The 10976-nt window shown below is 44.9% G+C and overlaps 9 non-coding genes across 9 annotated transcripts; all 9 read left to right on the top strand.

The window, feature by feature from the left end:
- Positions 1–172: 172 nt before the first annotated feature.
- On the top strand, positions 173–364 carry LOC141184647 (U2 spliceosomal RNA). Its single transcript, XR_012259383.1, has one exon. It is a non-coding gene; the product is annotated as a U2 spliceosomal RNA (small nuclear RNA).
- A 1111-nt stretch (positions 365–1475) lies between these two features.
- Positions 1476–1666, top strand: LOC141191153 (U2 spliceosomal RNA). The gene has a single exon (XR_012265154.1). It is a non-coding gene; the product is annotated as a U2 spliceosomal RNA (small nuclear RNA).
- A 1120-nt stretch (positions 1667–2786) lies between these two features.
- LOC141185565 (U2 spliceosomal RNA) lies at positions 2787–2976 on the top strand. The gene has a single exon (XR_012260216.1). It is a non-coding gene; the product is annotated as a U2 spliceosomal RNA (small nuclear RNA).
- Positions 2977–4094: 1118 nt separating this feature from the next.
- Positions 4095–4285, top strand: LOC141191152 (U2 spliceosomal RNA). Its single transcript, XR_012265153.1, has one exon. It is a non-coding gene; the product is annotated as a U2 spliceosomal RNA (small nuclear RNA).
- A 1120-nt stretch (positions 4286–5405) lies between these two features.
- LOC141184161 (U2 spliceosomal RNA) lies at positions 5406–5596 on the top strand. Its single transcript, XR_012258943.1, has one exon. It is a non-coding gene; the product is annotated as a U2 spliceosomal RNA (small nuclear RNA).
- Positions 5597–6714: 1118 nt separating this feature from the next.
- LOC141191151 (U2 spliceosomal RNA) lies at positions 6715–6905 on the top strand. Its single transcript, XR_012265152.1, has one exon. It is a non-coding gene; the product is annotated as a U2 spliceosomal RNA (small nuclear RNA).
- Positions 6906–8025: 1120 nt separating this feature from the next.
- LOC141191150 (U2 spliceosomal RNA) lies at positions 8026–8216 on the top strand. Its single transcript, XR_012265151.1, has one exon. It is a non-coding gene; the product is annotated as a U2 spliceosomal RNA (small nuclear RNA).
- A 1117-nt stretch (positions 8217–9333) lies between these two features.
- LOC141191149 (U2 spliceosomal RNA) lies at positions 9334–9524 on the top strand. Its single transcript, XR_012265150.1, has one exon. It is a non-coding gene; the product is annotated as a U2 spliceosomal RNA (small nuclear RNA).
- Positions 9525–10644: 1120 nt separating this feature from the next.
- Positions 10645–10835, top strand: LOC141191147 (U2 spliceosomal RNA). The gene has a single exon (XR_012265149.1). It is a non-coding gene; the product is annotated as a U2 spliceosomal RNA (small nuclear RNA).
- The last annotated feature ends 141 nt before the right edge of the window (positions 10836–10976 follow it).

Genomic DNA, 10976 nt, shown 5'->3' with positions numbered 1-10976 from the left:
TATGCAGATCTAAAACGCGTGGATTGCAGCAGCAGCAAGCCGAAAAAGTGCAGGCATGTGAGGGATCTAGAGGTTGACAGCATGTCTTCTTAACGGAGTCCAGGTGGCCATCTCCACAAATGGACTTTTCAGAATCCTTGGGTGGCACCGTAGTCGGAAACCAATTCTGGTTATCGCTTCTCGGCCTTTTGGCTAAGATCAAGTGTAGTATCTGTTCTTATCAGTTTAATATCTGATACGTCCCCTATCTGGGGACCATATATTAAATGGATTTTTAGAACAGGGAGATGGAAAAAGAGCTTGCTCTGTCCACTCCACGCATTGACCTGGTATTGCAGTATCTCCAGGACACGGTGCACCCCTTCTTTAATGCAGTTTCTAAAATCAGAAAGAATTGAATTCAATGCTTTTTGTTCATTTTGCTTGTTTGTCGGATTTTGGGATGGACTCTTTGGCTTTGCTTTTCTTCTCCTCATTGGATTTTTCATGTTAAAAGTTGCAGAAGCCAGATGACAAGCTCATTTTGGTTCAACTTCAGCAACTGTGCATTGCATTGCCATGTAATGTAATGTAATGCAATGCTATCTATCTAGCTCTCCCTCTATAATTCCTTTTGGATAAACAGACATATTAGGCAAGCATTTTGGAGCTTTCACCTAAATAACTACAGGTGGTGAGATAAGCTGCACAATATAATTGACCTTTCAGTATATTGTTGCACACACACCATCTATTTAGCAAATGCCCTTGTTATCAACAGCAGCCTTTAAACTCACCTGAGCTACAGGTATGTGAGCTGGTTACTCTGCTGCGCTAAAATTTCTTTTTTGGTTTGCTACAATGCCTTTTCTGAAACGTTGTCTCCCCTCTGCTGGAACACTGACTTCTTTCATTTAATGCCTGCAGACTATAAAAGAGAAACCAACCCAAAAATTTTGGTTGATTAGTCTGTGGCATTCTTTTAAACTGTTGCTTATGGCGGTCTCTGTGAGCTTCTCAGTGACATTCAGCCATCCAGGTATCCCGCCTGCAGTAGACGGAATGTGGCAATGGAACGCTGGCTGCGCGTGTCATAATAGGCTCTGAGCCTTTATATACCTGCGCACAGCAGCAGCACCTTCAGTCTGCTGCTGGACAGCCAGCAGCAGCAGCAGCAGGAGAGTAATTAATCAGCAACCCTCCTGCTAAGGTGACAGCTGCTCGTTCCACCCCCCCCGCCTTAATTGGTTCTCCTCCCTTCCAACGGTGTTGAGGCGGATGGGAACAGCCGGGGGTTGAGAGTACTGTGCTAAAAGAGGTGGAGTTATGCAGATCTAAAACGCGTGGATTGCAGCAGCAGCAAGCCGAAAAGTGCAGGCATGTGAGGGATCTAGAGGTTGACAGCATGTCTTCTAACGGGAGTCCAGGTGGCCATCTCCACAAATGGACTTTTCAGAATCCTTGGGTGGCACCGTAGTCGGAAACCAATTCTGGTTATCGCTTCTCGGCCTTTTGGCTAAGATCAAGTGTAGTATCTGTTCTTATCAGTTTAATATCTGATACGTCCCCTATCTGGGGACCATATATTAAATGGATTTTTAGAACAGGGAGATGGAAAAAGAGCTTGCTCTGTCCACTCCACGCATTGACCTGGTATTGCAGTATCTCCAGGACCGGTGCACCCCTTCTTTAATGCAGTTTCTAAAATCAGAAAGAATTGAATTCAATGCTTTTTGTTCATTTTGCTTGTTTGTCGGATTTTGGGATGGACTCTTTGGCTTTGCTTTTCTTCTCCTCATTGGATTTTTCATGTTAAAGTTGCAGAAGCCAGATGACAAGCTCATTTTGGTTCAACTTCAGCAACTGTGCATTGCATTGCCATGTAATGTAATGTAATGCAATGCTATCTATCTAGCTCTCCCTCTATACTTCCTTTTGGATAAACAGACATATTAGGCAAGCATTTTGGAGCTTTCACCTAAATAACTACAGGTGGTGAGATAAGCTGCACAATATAATTGACCTTTCAGTATATTGTTGCACACAACACCATCTATTTAGCAAATGCCCTTGTTATCAACAGCAGCCTTTTAAACTCACCTGAGCTAACAGGTATGTGAGCTGGTTACTCTGCTGCGCTTAAAATTTCTTTTTTGGTTTGCTACAATGCCTTTTCTGAAACGTTGTCTCCCTCTGCTGGAACACTGACTTCTTTCATTTAATGCCTGCAGACTATAAAAGAGAAACCAACCCAAAAAGTTTGGTTGATTAGTCTGTGGCATTCTTTTAAACTGTTGCTTATGGCGGTCTCTGTGAGCTTCTCAGTGACATTCAGCCATCCAGGTATCCCGCCTGCAGTAGACGGAATGTGGCAATGGAACGCTGGCTGCGCGTGTCATAATAGGCTCTGAGCCTTTATATACCTGCGCACAGCAGCAGCCACCTTCAGTCTGCTGCTGGACAGCCAGCAGCAGCAGCAGCAGGAGAGGTAATTAATCAGCAAACCCTCCTGCTAAGGGTAGACAGCTGCTCGTTCCACCCCCCACCGCCTTAATTGGTTCTCCTCCCTTCCAACGGTGTTGAGGCGGATGGGAACAGCCGGGGGTTGAGAGTACTGTGCTAAAAGAGGTGGAGTTATGCAGATCTAAAACGCGTGGATTGCAGCAGCAGCAAGCCGAAAAGTGCAGGCATGTGAGGGATCTAGAGGTTGACAGCATGTCTTCTTAACGGGAGTCCAGGTGGCCATCTCCACAAATGGACTTTTCAGAATCCTTGGGTGGCACCGTAGTCGGAAACCAATTCTGGTTATCGCTTCTCGGCCTTTTGGCTAAGATCAAGTGTAGTATCTGTTCTTATCAGTTTAATATCTGATACGTCCCCTATCTGGGGACCATATATTAAATGGATTTTTAGAACAGGGAGATGGAAAAAGAGCTTGCTCTGTCCCCTCCACGCATGACCTGGTATTGCAGTATCTCCAGGACCGGTGCACCCCTTCTTTAATGCAGTTTCTAAAATCAGAAAGAATTGAATTCAATGCTTTTGTTCATTTTGCTTGTTTGTCGGATTTTGGGATGGACTCTTTGGCTTTGCTTTTCTTCTCCTCATTGGATTTTTCATGTTAAAAGTAGCAGAAGCCAGATGACAAGCTCATTTTGGTTCAACTTCAGCAAACTGTGCATTGCATTGCCATGTAATGTAATGTAATGCAATGCTATCTATCTAGCTCTCCCTCTATACTTCCTTTTGGATAAAAGACATATTAGGCAAGCATTTTGGAGCTTTTCACCTAAAAAACTACAGGTGGTGAGATAAGCTGCACAATATAATTGACCTTTCAGTATATTGTTGCACACACACCATCTATTAGCAAATGCCCTTGTTATCAACAGCAGCCTTTTAAACTTCACTGAGCTAACAGGTATGTGAGCTGGTTACTCTGCTGCGCTTAAAATTTCTTTTTTGGTTTGCTACAATGCCTTTTCTGAAACGTTGTCTCCCTCTGCTGGAACACTGACTTCTTTCATTTAATGCCTGCAGACTATAAAAGAGAAACCAACCCAAAAAGTTTGGTTGATTAGTCTGTGGCATTCTTTAAAACTGTTGCTTATTGGCGGTCTCTGTGAGCTTCTCAGTGACATTCAGCCATCCAGGTATCCGCCTGCAGTAGACGGAATGTGGCAATGGAACGCTGGCTGCGCGTGTCATAATAGGCTCTGAGCCTTTATATACCTGCGCAAAGCAGCAGCCACCTTCAGTCTGCTGCTGGACAGCCAGCAGCAGCAGCAGCAGGAGAGGTAATAATCAGCAACCCTCCTGCTAAGGGTAGACAGCTGCTCGTTCCACCCCCCCCCGCCTTAAATTGGTTCTCCTCCCTTCCAACGGTGTTGAGGCGGGTGGGAACAGCCGGGGGTTGAGGGTACTGTGCTAAAAGAGGTGGAGTTATGCAGATCTAAAACGCGTGGATTGCAGCAGCAGCAAGCCGAAAAGTGCAGGCATGTGAGGGATCTAGAGGTTGACAGCATGTCTTCTTAACGGGAGTCCAGGTGGCCATCTCCACAAATGGACTTTTCAGAATCCTTGGGTGGCACCGTAGTCGGAAACCAATTCTGGTTATCGCTTCTCGGCCTTTTGGCTAAGATCAAGTGTAGTATCTGTTCTTATCAGTTTAATATCTGATACGTCCCCTATCTGGGGACCATATATTAAATGGATTTTTAGAACAGGGAGATGGAAAAAGAGCTTGCTCTGTCCACTCCACGCATTGACCTGGTATTGCAGTATCTCCAGGACCGGTGCACCCCTTCTTTAATGCAGTTTCTAAAATCAGAAAGAATTGAATTCAATGCTTTTTGTTCATTTTGCTTGTTTGTCGGATTTTGGGATGGACTCTTTGGCTTTGCTTTTCTTCTCCTCATTGGATTTTTCATGTTAAAAGTTGCAGAAGCCAGATGACAAGCTCATTTTGGTTCAACTTCAGCAACTGTGCATTACATTGCCATGTAATGTAATGTAATGCAATGCATCTATATAGCTCTCCCTCTATACTTCCTTTTGGATAAACAAACATATTAGGCAAGCATTTTGGAGCTTTCACCTAATAACTACAGGTGGTGAGATAAGCTGCACAATATAATTGACCTTTCAGTATATTGTTGCACACACACCATCTATTTAGCAAATGCCCTTGCTATCAACAGCAGCCTTTTAAAATCACCTGAGCTAACAGGTATGTGAGCTGGTTACTCTGCTGCGCTTAAAATTTCTTTTTTGGTTTGCTACAATGCCTTTTCTGAAACGTTGTCTCCCTCTGCTGGAACACTGACTCTTTCATTTAATGCCTGCAGACTATAAAAGAGAACCCACCCCAAAAAGTTTGGTTGATTAGTCTGTGGCATTCTTTTAAACTGTTGCTTATGGCGGTCTCTGTGAGCTTCTCAGTGACATTCAGCCATCCAGGTATCCCGCCTGCAGTAGACGGAATGTGGCAATGGAACGCTGGCTGCGCGTGTCATAATAGGCTCTGAGCCTTTATATACCTGCGCACAGCAGCAGCCACCTTCAGTCTGCTGCTGGACAGCCAGCAGCAGCAGCAGCAGGAGAGGTAATTAATCAGCAACCCTCCTGCTAAGGGTAGACAGCTGCTCGTTCCACCCCCCCCCCCCCGCATTAATTGGTTCTCCTCCCTTCCAACGGTGTTGAGGTGGGTGGGAACAGCCGGGGGTTGAGGGTACTGTGCTAAAAGAGGTGGAGTTATGCAGATCTAAAACGCGTGGATTGCAGCAGCAGCAAGCCGAAAAGTGCAGGCATGTGAGGGATCTAGAGGTTGACAGCATGTCTTCTTAACGGGAGTCCAGGTGGCCATCTCCACAAATGGACTTTTCAGAATCCTTGGGTGGCACCGTAGTAGGAAACCAATTCTGGTTATCGCTTCTCGGCCTTTTGGCTAAGATCAAGTGTAGTATCTGTTCTTATCAGTTTAATATCTGATACGTCCCCTATCTGGGGACCATATATTAAATGGATTTTTAGAACAGGGAGATGGAAAAAGAGCTTGCTCTGTCCACTCCACGCATTGACCTGGTATTGCAGTATCTCCAGGACCGGTGCACACCTTCTTTAATGCAGTTTCTAAAATCAGAAAGAATTGAATTCAATGCTTTTTGTTCATTTTGCTTGTTTGTCGGATTTTGGGATGGACTCTTTGGCTTTGCTTTTCTTCTCCTCATTGGATTTTTCATGTTAAAAGTTGCAGAAGCCAGATGACAAGCTCATTTTGGTTCAACTTCAGCAACTGTGCATTGCATTGCCATGTAATGTAATGTAATGCAATGCTATCTATCTAGCTCTCCCTCTATACTTCCTTTTGGATAAACAGACATATTAGGCAAGCATTTTGGAGCTTTCACCTAAATAACTACAGGTGGTGAGATAAGCTGCACAATATAATTGACCTTTCAGTATATTGTTGCACACACACCATCTATTTAGCAAATGCCCTTGTTATCAACAGCAGCCTTTTAAACTCACCTGAGCTAACAGGTATGTGAGCTGGTTACTCTGCTGCGCTTAAAATTTCTTTTTTGGTTTGCTACAATGCCTTTTCTGAAACGTTGTCTCCCTCTGCTGGAACACTGACTTCTTTCATTTAATGCCTGCAGACTATAAAAGAGAAACCAACCCAAAAAGTTTGGTTGATTAGTCTGTGGCATTCTTTTAAACTGTTGCTTATGGTGGTCTCTGTGAGCTTCTCAGTGACATTCAGCCATCCAGGTATCCCGCCTGCAGTAGACGGAATGTGGCAATGGAACGCTGGCTGCGCGTGTCATAATAGGCTCTGAGCCTTTATATACCTGCGCACAGCAGCAGCCACCTTCAGTCTGCTGCTGGACAGCCAGCAGCAGCAGCAGGAGAGGTAATTAATCAGCAACCCTCCTGCTAAGTGTAGACAGCTGCTCGTTCCACCCCCCCCCCCGCCTTAATTGGTTCTCCTCCCTTCCAACGGTGTTGAGGCGGGTGGGAACAGCCGGGGGTTGAGGGTACTGTGCTAAAAGAGGTGGAGTTATGCAGATCTAAAACGCGTGGATTGCAGCAGCAGCAAGCCGAAAAGTGCAGGCATGTGAGGGATCTAGAGGTTGACAGCATGTCTTCTTAACGGGAGTCCAGGTGGCCATCTCCACAAATGGACTTTTCAGAATCCTTGGGTGGCACCGTAGTCGGAAACCAATTCTGGTTATCGCTTCTCGGCCTTTTGGCTAAGATCAAGTGTAGTATCTGTTCTTATCAGTTTAATATCTGATACGTCCCCTATCTGGGGACCATATATTAAATGGATTTTTAGAACAGGGAGATGGAAAAAGAGCTTGCTCTGTCCACTCCACGCATTGACCTGGTATTGCAGTATCTCCAGGACCGGTGCACCCCTTCTTTAATGCAGTTTCTAAAATCAGAAAGAATTGAATTCAATGCTTTTTGTTCATTTTGCTTGTTTGTCGGATTTTGGGATGGACTCTTTGGCTTTGCTTTTCTTCTCCTCATTGGATTTTTCATGTTAAAAGTTGCAGAAGCCAGATGACAAGCTCATTTTGGTTCAACTTCAGCAACTGTGCATTGCATTGCCATGTAATGTAATGTAATGCAATGCTATCTATCTAGCTCTCCCTCTATACTTCCTTTTGGATAAACAAACATATTAGGCAAGCATTTTGGAGCTTTCACCTAAATAACTACAGGTGGTGAGATAAGCTGCACAATATAATTGACCTTTCAGTATATTGTTGCACACACACCATCTATTTAGCAAATGCCCTTGTTATCAACAGCAGCCTTTTAAACTCACCTGAGCTAACAGGTATGTGAGCTGGTTACTCTGCTGCGCTTAAAATTTCTTTTTTGGTTTGCTACAATGCCTTTTCTGAAACGTTGTCTCCCTCTGCTGGAACACTGACTTCTTTCATTTAATGCCTGCAGACTATAAAAGAGAAACCAACCCAAAAAGTTTGGTTGATTAGTCTGTGGCATTCTTTTAAACTGTTGCTTATGGCGGTCTCTGTGAGCTTCTCAGTGACATTCAGCCATCCAGGTATCCCGCCTGCAGTAGACGGAATGTGGCAATGGAACGCTGGCTGCGCGTGTCATAATAGGCTCTGAGCCTTTATATACCTGCGCACAGCAGCAGCCACCTTCAGTCTGCTGCTGGACAGCCAGCAGCAGCAGCAGCAGGAGAGGTAATTAATCAGCAACCCTCCTGCTAAGGGTAGACAGCTGCTCGTTCCACCCCCCCCCCGCATTAATTGGTTCTCCTCCCTTCCAACGGTGTTGAGGCGGGTGGGAACAGCCGGGGGTTGAGGGTACTGTGCTAAAAGAGGTGGAGTTATGCAGATCTAAAACGCGTGGATTGCAGCAGCAGCAAGCCGAAAAGTGCAGGCATGTGAGGGATCTAAAGGTTGACAGCATGTCTTCTTAACGGGAGTCCAGGTGGCCATCTCCACAAATGGACTTTTCAGAATCCTTGGGTGGCACCGTAGTCGGAAACCAATTCTGGTTATCGCTTCTCGGCCTTTTGGCTAAGATCAAGTGTAGTATCTGTTCTTATCAGTTTAATATCTGATACGTCCCCTATCTGGGGACCATATATTAAATGGATTTTTAGAACAGGGAGATGGAAAAAGAGCTTGCTCTGTCCACTCCACGCATTGACCTGGTATTGCAGTATCTCCAGGACCGGTGCACCCCTTCTTTAATGCAGTTTCTAAAATCAGAAAGAATTGAATTCAATGCTTTTTGTTCATTTTGCTTGTTTGTCGGATTTTGGGATGGACTCTTTGGCTTTGCTTTTCTTCTCCTCATTGGATTTTTCATGTTAAAAGTTGCAGAAGCCAGATGACAAGCTCATTTTGGTTCAACTTCAGCAACTGTGCATTGCATTGCCATGTAATGTAATGTAATGCAATGCTATCTATCTAGCTCTCCCTCTATACTTCCTTTTGGATAAACAGACATATTAGGCAAGCATTTTGGAGCTTTCACCTAAATAACTACAGGTGGTGAGAGAAGCTGCACAATATAATTGACCTTTCAGTATATTGTTGCACACACACCATCTATTTAGCAAATGCCCTTGTTATCAACAGCAGCCTTTTAAACTCACCTGAGCTAACAGGTATGTGAGCTGGTTACTCTGCTGCGCTTAAAATTTCTTTTTTGGTTTGCTACAATGCCTTTTCTGAAACGTTGTCTCCCTCTGCTGGAACACTGACTTCTTTCATTTAATGCCTGCAGACTATAAAAGAGAAACCAACCCAAAAAGTTTGGTTGATTAGTCTGTGGCATTCTTTTAAACTGTTGCTTATGGCGGTCTCTGTGAGCTTCTCAGTGACATTCAGCCATCCAGGTATCCCGCCTGCAGTAGACGGAATGTGGCAATGGAACGCTGGCTGCGCGTGTCATAATAGGCTCTGAGCCTTTATATACCTGCGCACAGCAGCAGCCACCTTCAGTCTGCTGCTGGACAGCCAGCAGCAGCAGCAGGAGAGGTAATTAATCAGCAACCCTCCTGCTAAGGGTAGACAGCTGCTCGTTCCACCCCCCCCCCGCCTTAATTGGTTCTCCTCCCTTCCAACGGTGTTGAGGAGGGTGGGAACAGCCGGGGGTTGAGGGTACTGTGCTAAAAGAGGTGGAGTTATGCAGATCTAAAACGCGTGGATTGCAGCAGCAGCAAGCCGAAAAGTGTAGGCATGTGAGGGATCTAGAGGTTGACAGCATGTCTTCTTAACGGGAGTCCAGGTGGCCATCTCCACAAATGGACTTTTCAGAATCCTTGGGTGGCACCGTAGTCGGAAACCAATTCTGGTTATCGCTTCTCGGCCTTTTGGCTAAGATCAAGTGTAGTATCTGTTCTTATCAGTTTAATATCTGATACGTCCCCTATCTGGGGACCATATATTAAATGGATTTTTAGAACAGGGAGATGGAAAAAGAGCTTGCTCTGTCCACTCCACGCATTGACCTGGTATTGCAGTATCTCCAGGACCGGTGCACCCCTTCTTTAATGCAGTTTCTAAAATCAGAAAGAATTGAATTCAATGCTTTTTGTTCATTTTGCTTGTTTGTCGGATTTTGGGATGGACTCTTTGGCTTTGCTTTTCTTCTCCTCATTGGATTTTTCATGTTAAAAGTTGCAGAAGCCAGATGACAAGCTCATTTTGGTTCAACTTCAGCAACTGTGCATTGCATTGCCATGTAATGTAATGTAATGCAATGCTATCTATCTAGCTCTCCCTCTATACTTCCTTTTGGATAAACAGACATATTAGGCAAGCATTTTGGAGCTTTCACCTAAATAACTACAGGTGGTGAGATAAGCTGCACAATATAATTGACCTTTCAGTATATTGTTGCACACACACCATCTATTTAGCAAATGCCCTTGTTATCAACAGCAGCCTTTTAAACTCACCTGAGCTAACAGGTATGTGAGCTGGTTACTCTGCTGCGCTTAAAATTTCTTTTTTGGTTTGCTACAATGCCTTTTCTGAAACGTTGTCTCCCTCTGCTGGAACACTGACTTCTTTCATTTAATGCCTGCAGACTATAAAAGAGAAACCAACCCAAAAAGTTTGGTTGATTAGTCTGTGGCATTCTTTTAAACTGTTGCTTATGGCGGTCTCTGTGAGCTTCTCAGTGACATTCAGCCATCCAGGTATCCCGCCTGCAGTAGACGGAATGTGGCAATGGAACGCTGGCTGCGCGTGTCATAATAGGCTCTGAGCCTTTATATACCTGCGCACAGCAGCAGCCACCTTCAGTCTGCTGCTGGACAGCCAGCAGCAGCAGCAGCAGGAGAGGTAATTAATCAGCAACCCTCCTGCTAAGGGTAGACAGCTGCTCGTTCCACCCCCCCCCCGCCTTAATTCGTTCTCCTCCCTTCCAACGGTGTTGAGGCGGGTGGGAACAGCCGGGGGTTGAGGGTACTGTGCTAAAAGAGGTGGAGTTATGCAGATCTAAAACGCGTGGATTGCAGCAGCAGCAAGCCGAAAAGTGCAGGCATGTGAGGGATCTAGAGGTTGACAGCATGTCTTCTTAACGGGAGTCCAGGTGGCCATCTCCACAAATGGACTTTTCAGAATCCTTGGGTGGCACCGTAGTCGGAAACCAATTCTGGTTATCGCTTCTCGGCCTTTTGGCTAAGATCAAGTGTAGTATCTGTTCTTATCAGTTTAATATCTGATACGTCCCCTATCTGGGGACCATATATTAAATGGATTTTTAGAACAGGGAGATGGAAAAAGAGCTTGCTCTGTCCACTCCACGCATTGACCTGGTATTGCAGTATCTCCAGGACCGGTGCACCCCTTCTTTAATGCAGTTTCTAAAATCAGAAAGAATTGAATTCAATGCTTTTTGTTCATTTTGCTTGTTTGTCGGATTTTGGGATGGACTCTTTGGCTTTGCTTTTCTTCTCCTCATTGGATTTTTCATTTTAAAAGTTGCAGAAG

Source organism: Phyllobates terribilis, unplaced genomic scaffold (assembly GCF_046119375.1).
Source record: "Phyllobates terribilis strain yellow unplaced genomic scaffold, ASM4611937v1 Scaffold_40__1_contigs__length_11209783, whole genome shotgun sequence".
NCBI classification, from domain to species: domain Eukaryota; kingdom Metazoa; phylum Chordata; class Amphibia; order Anura; family Dendrobatidae; genus Phyllobates; species Phyllobates terribilis.
The sequence above is the reverse complement of the archived record's forward strand: the minus strand, read 5'-3'. Positions and strand labels throughout refer to the sequence as shown.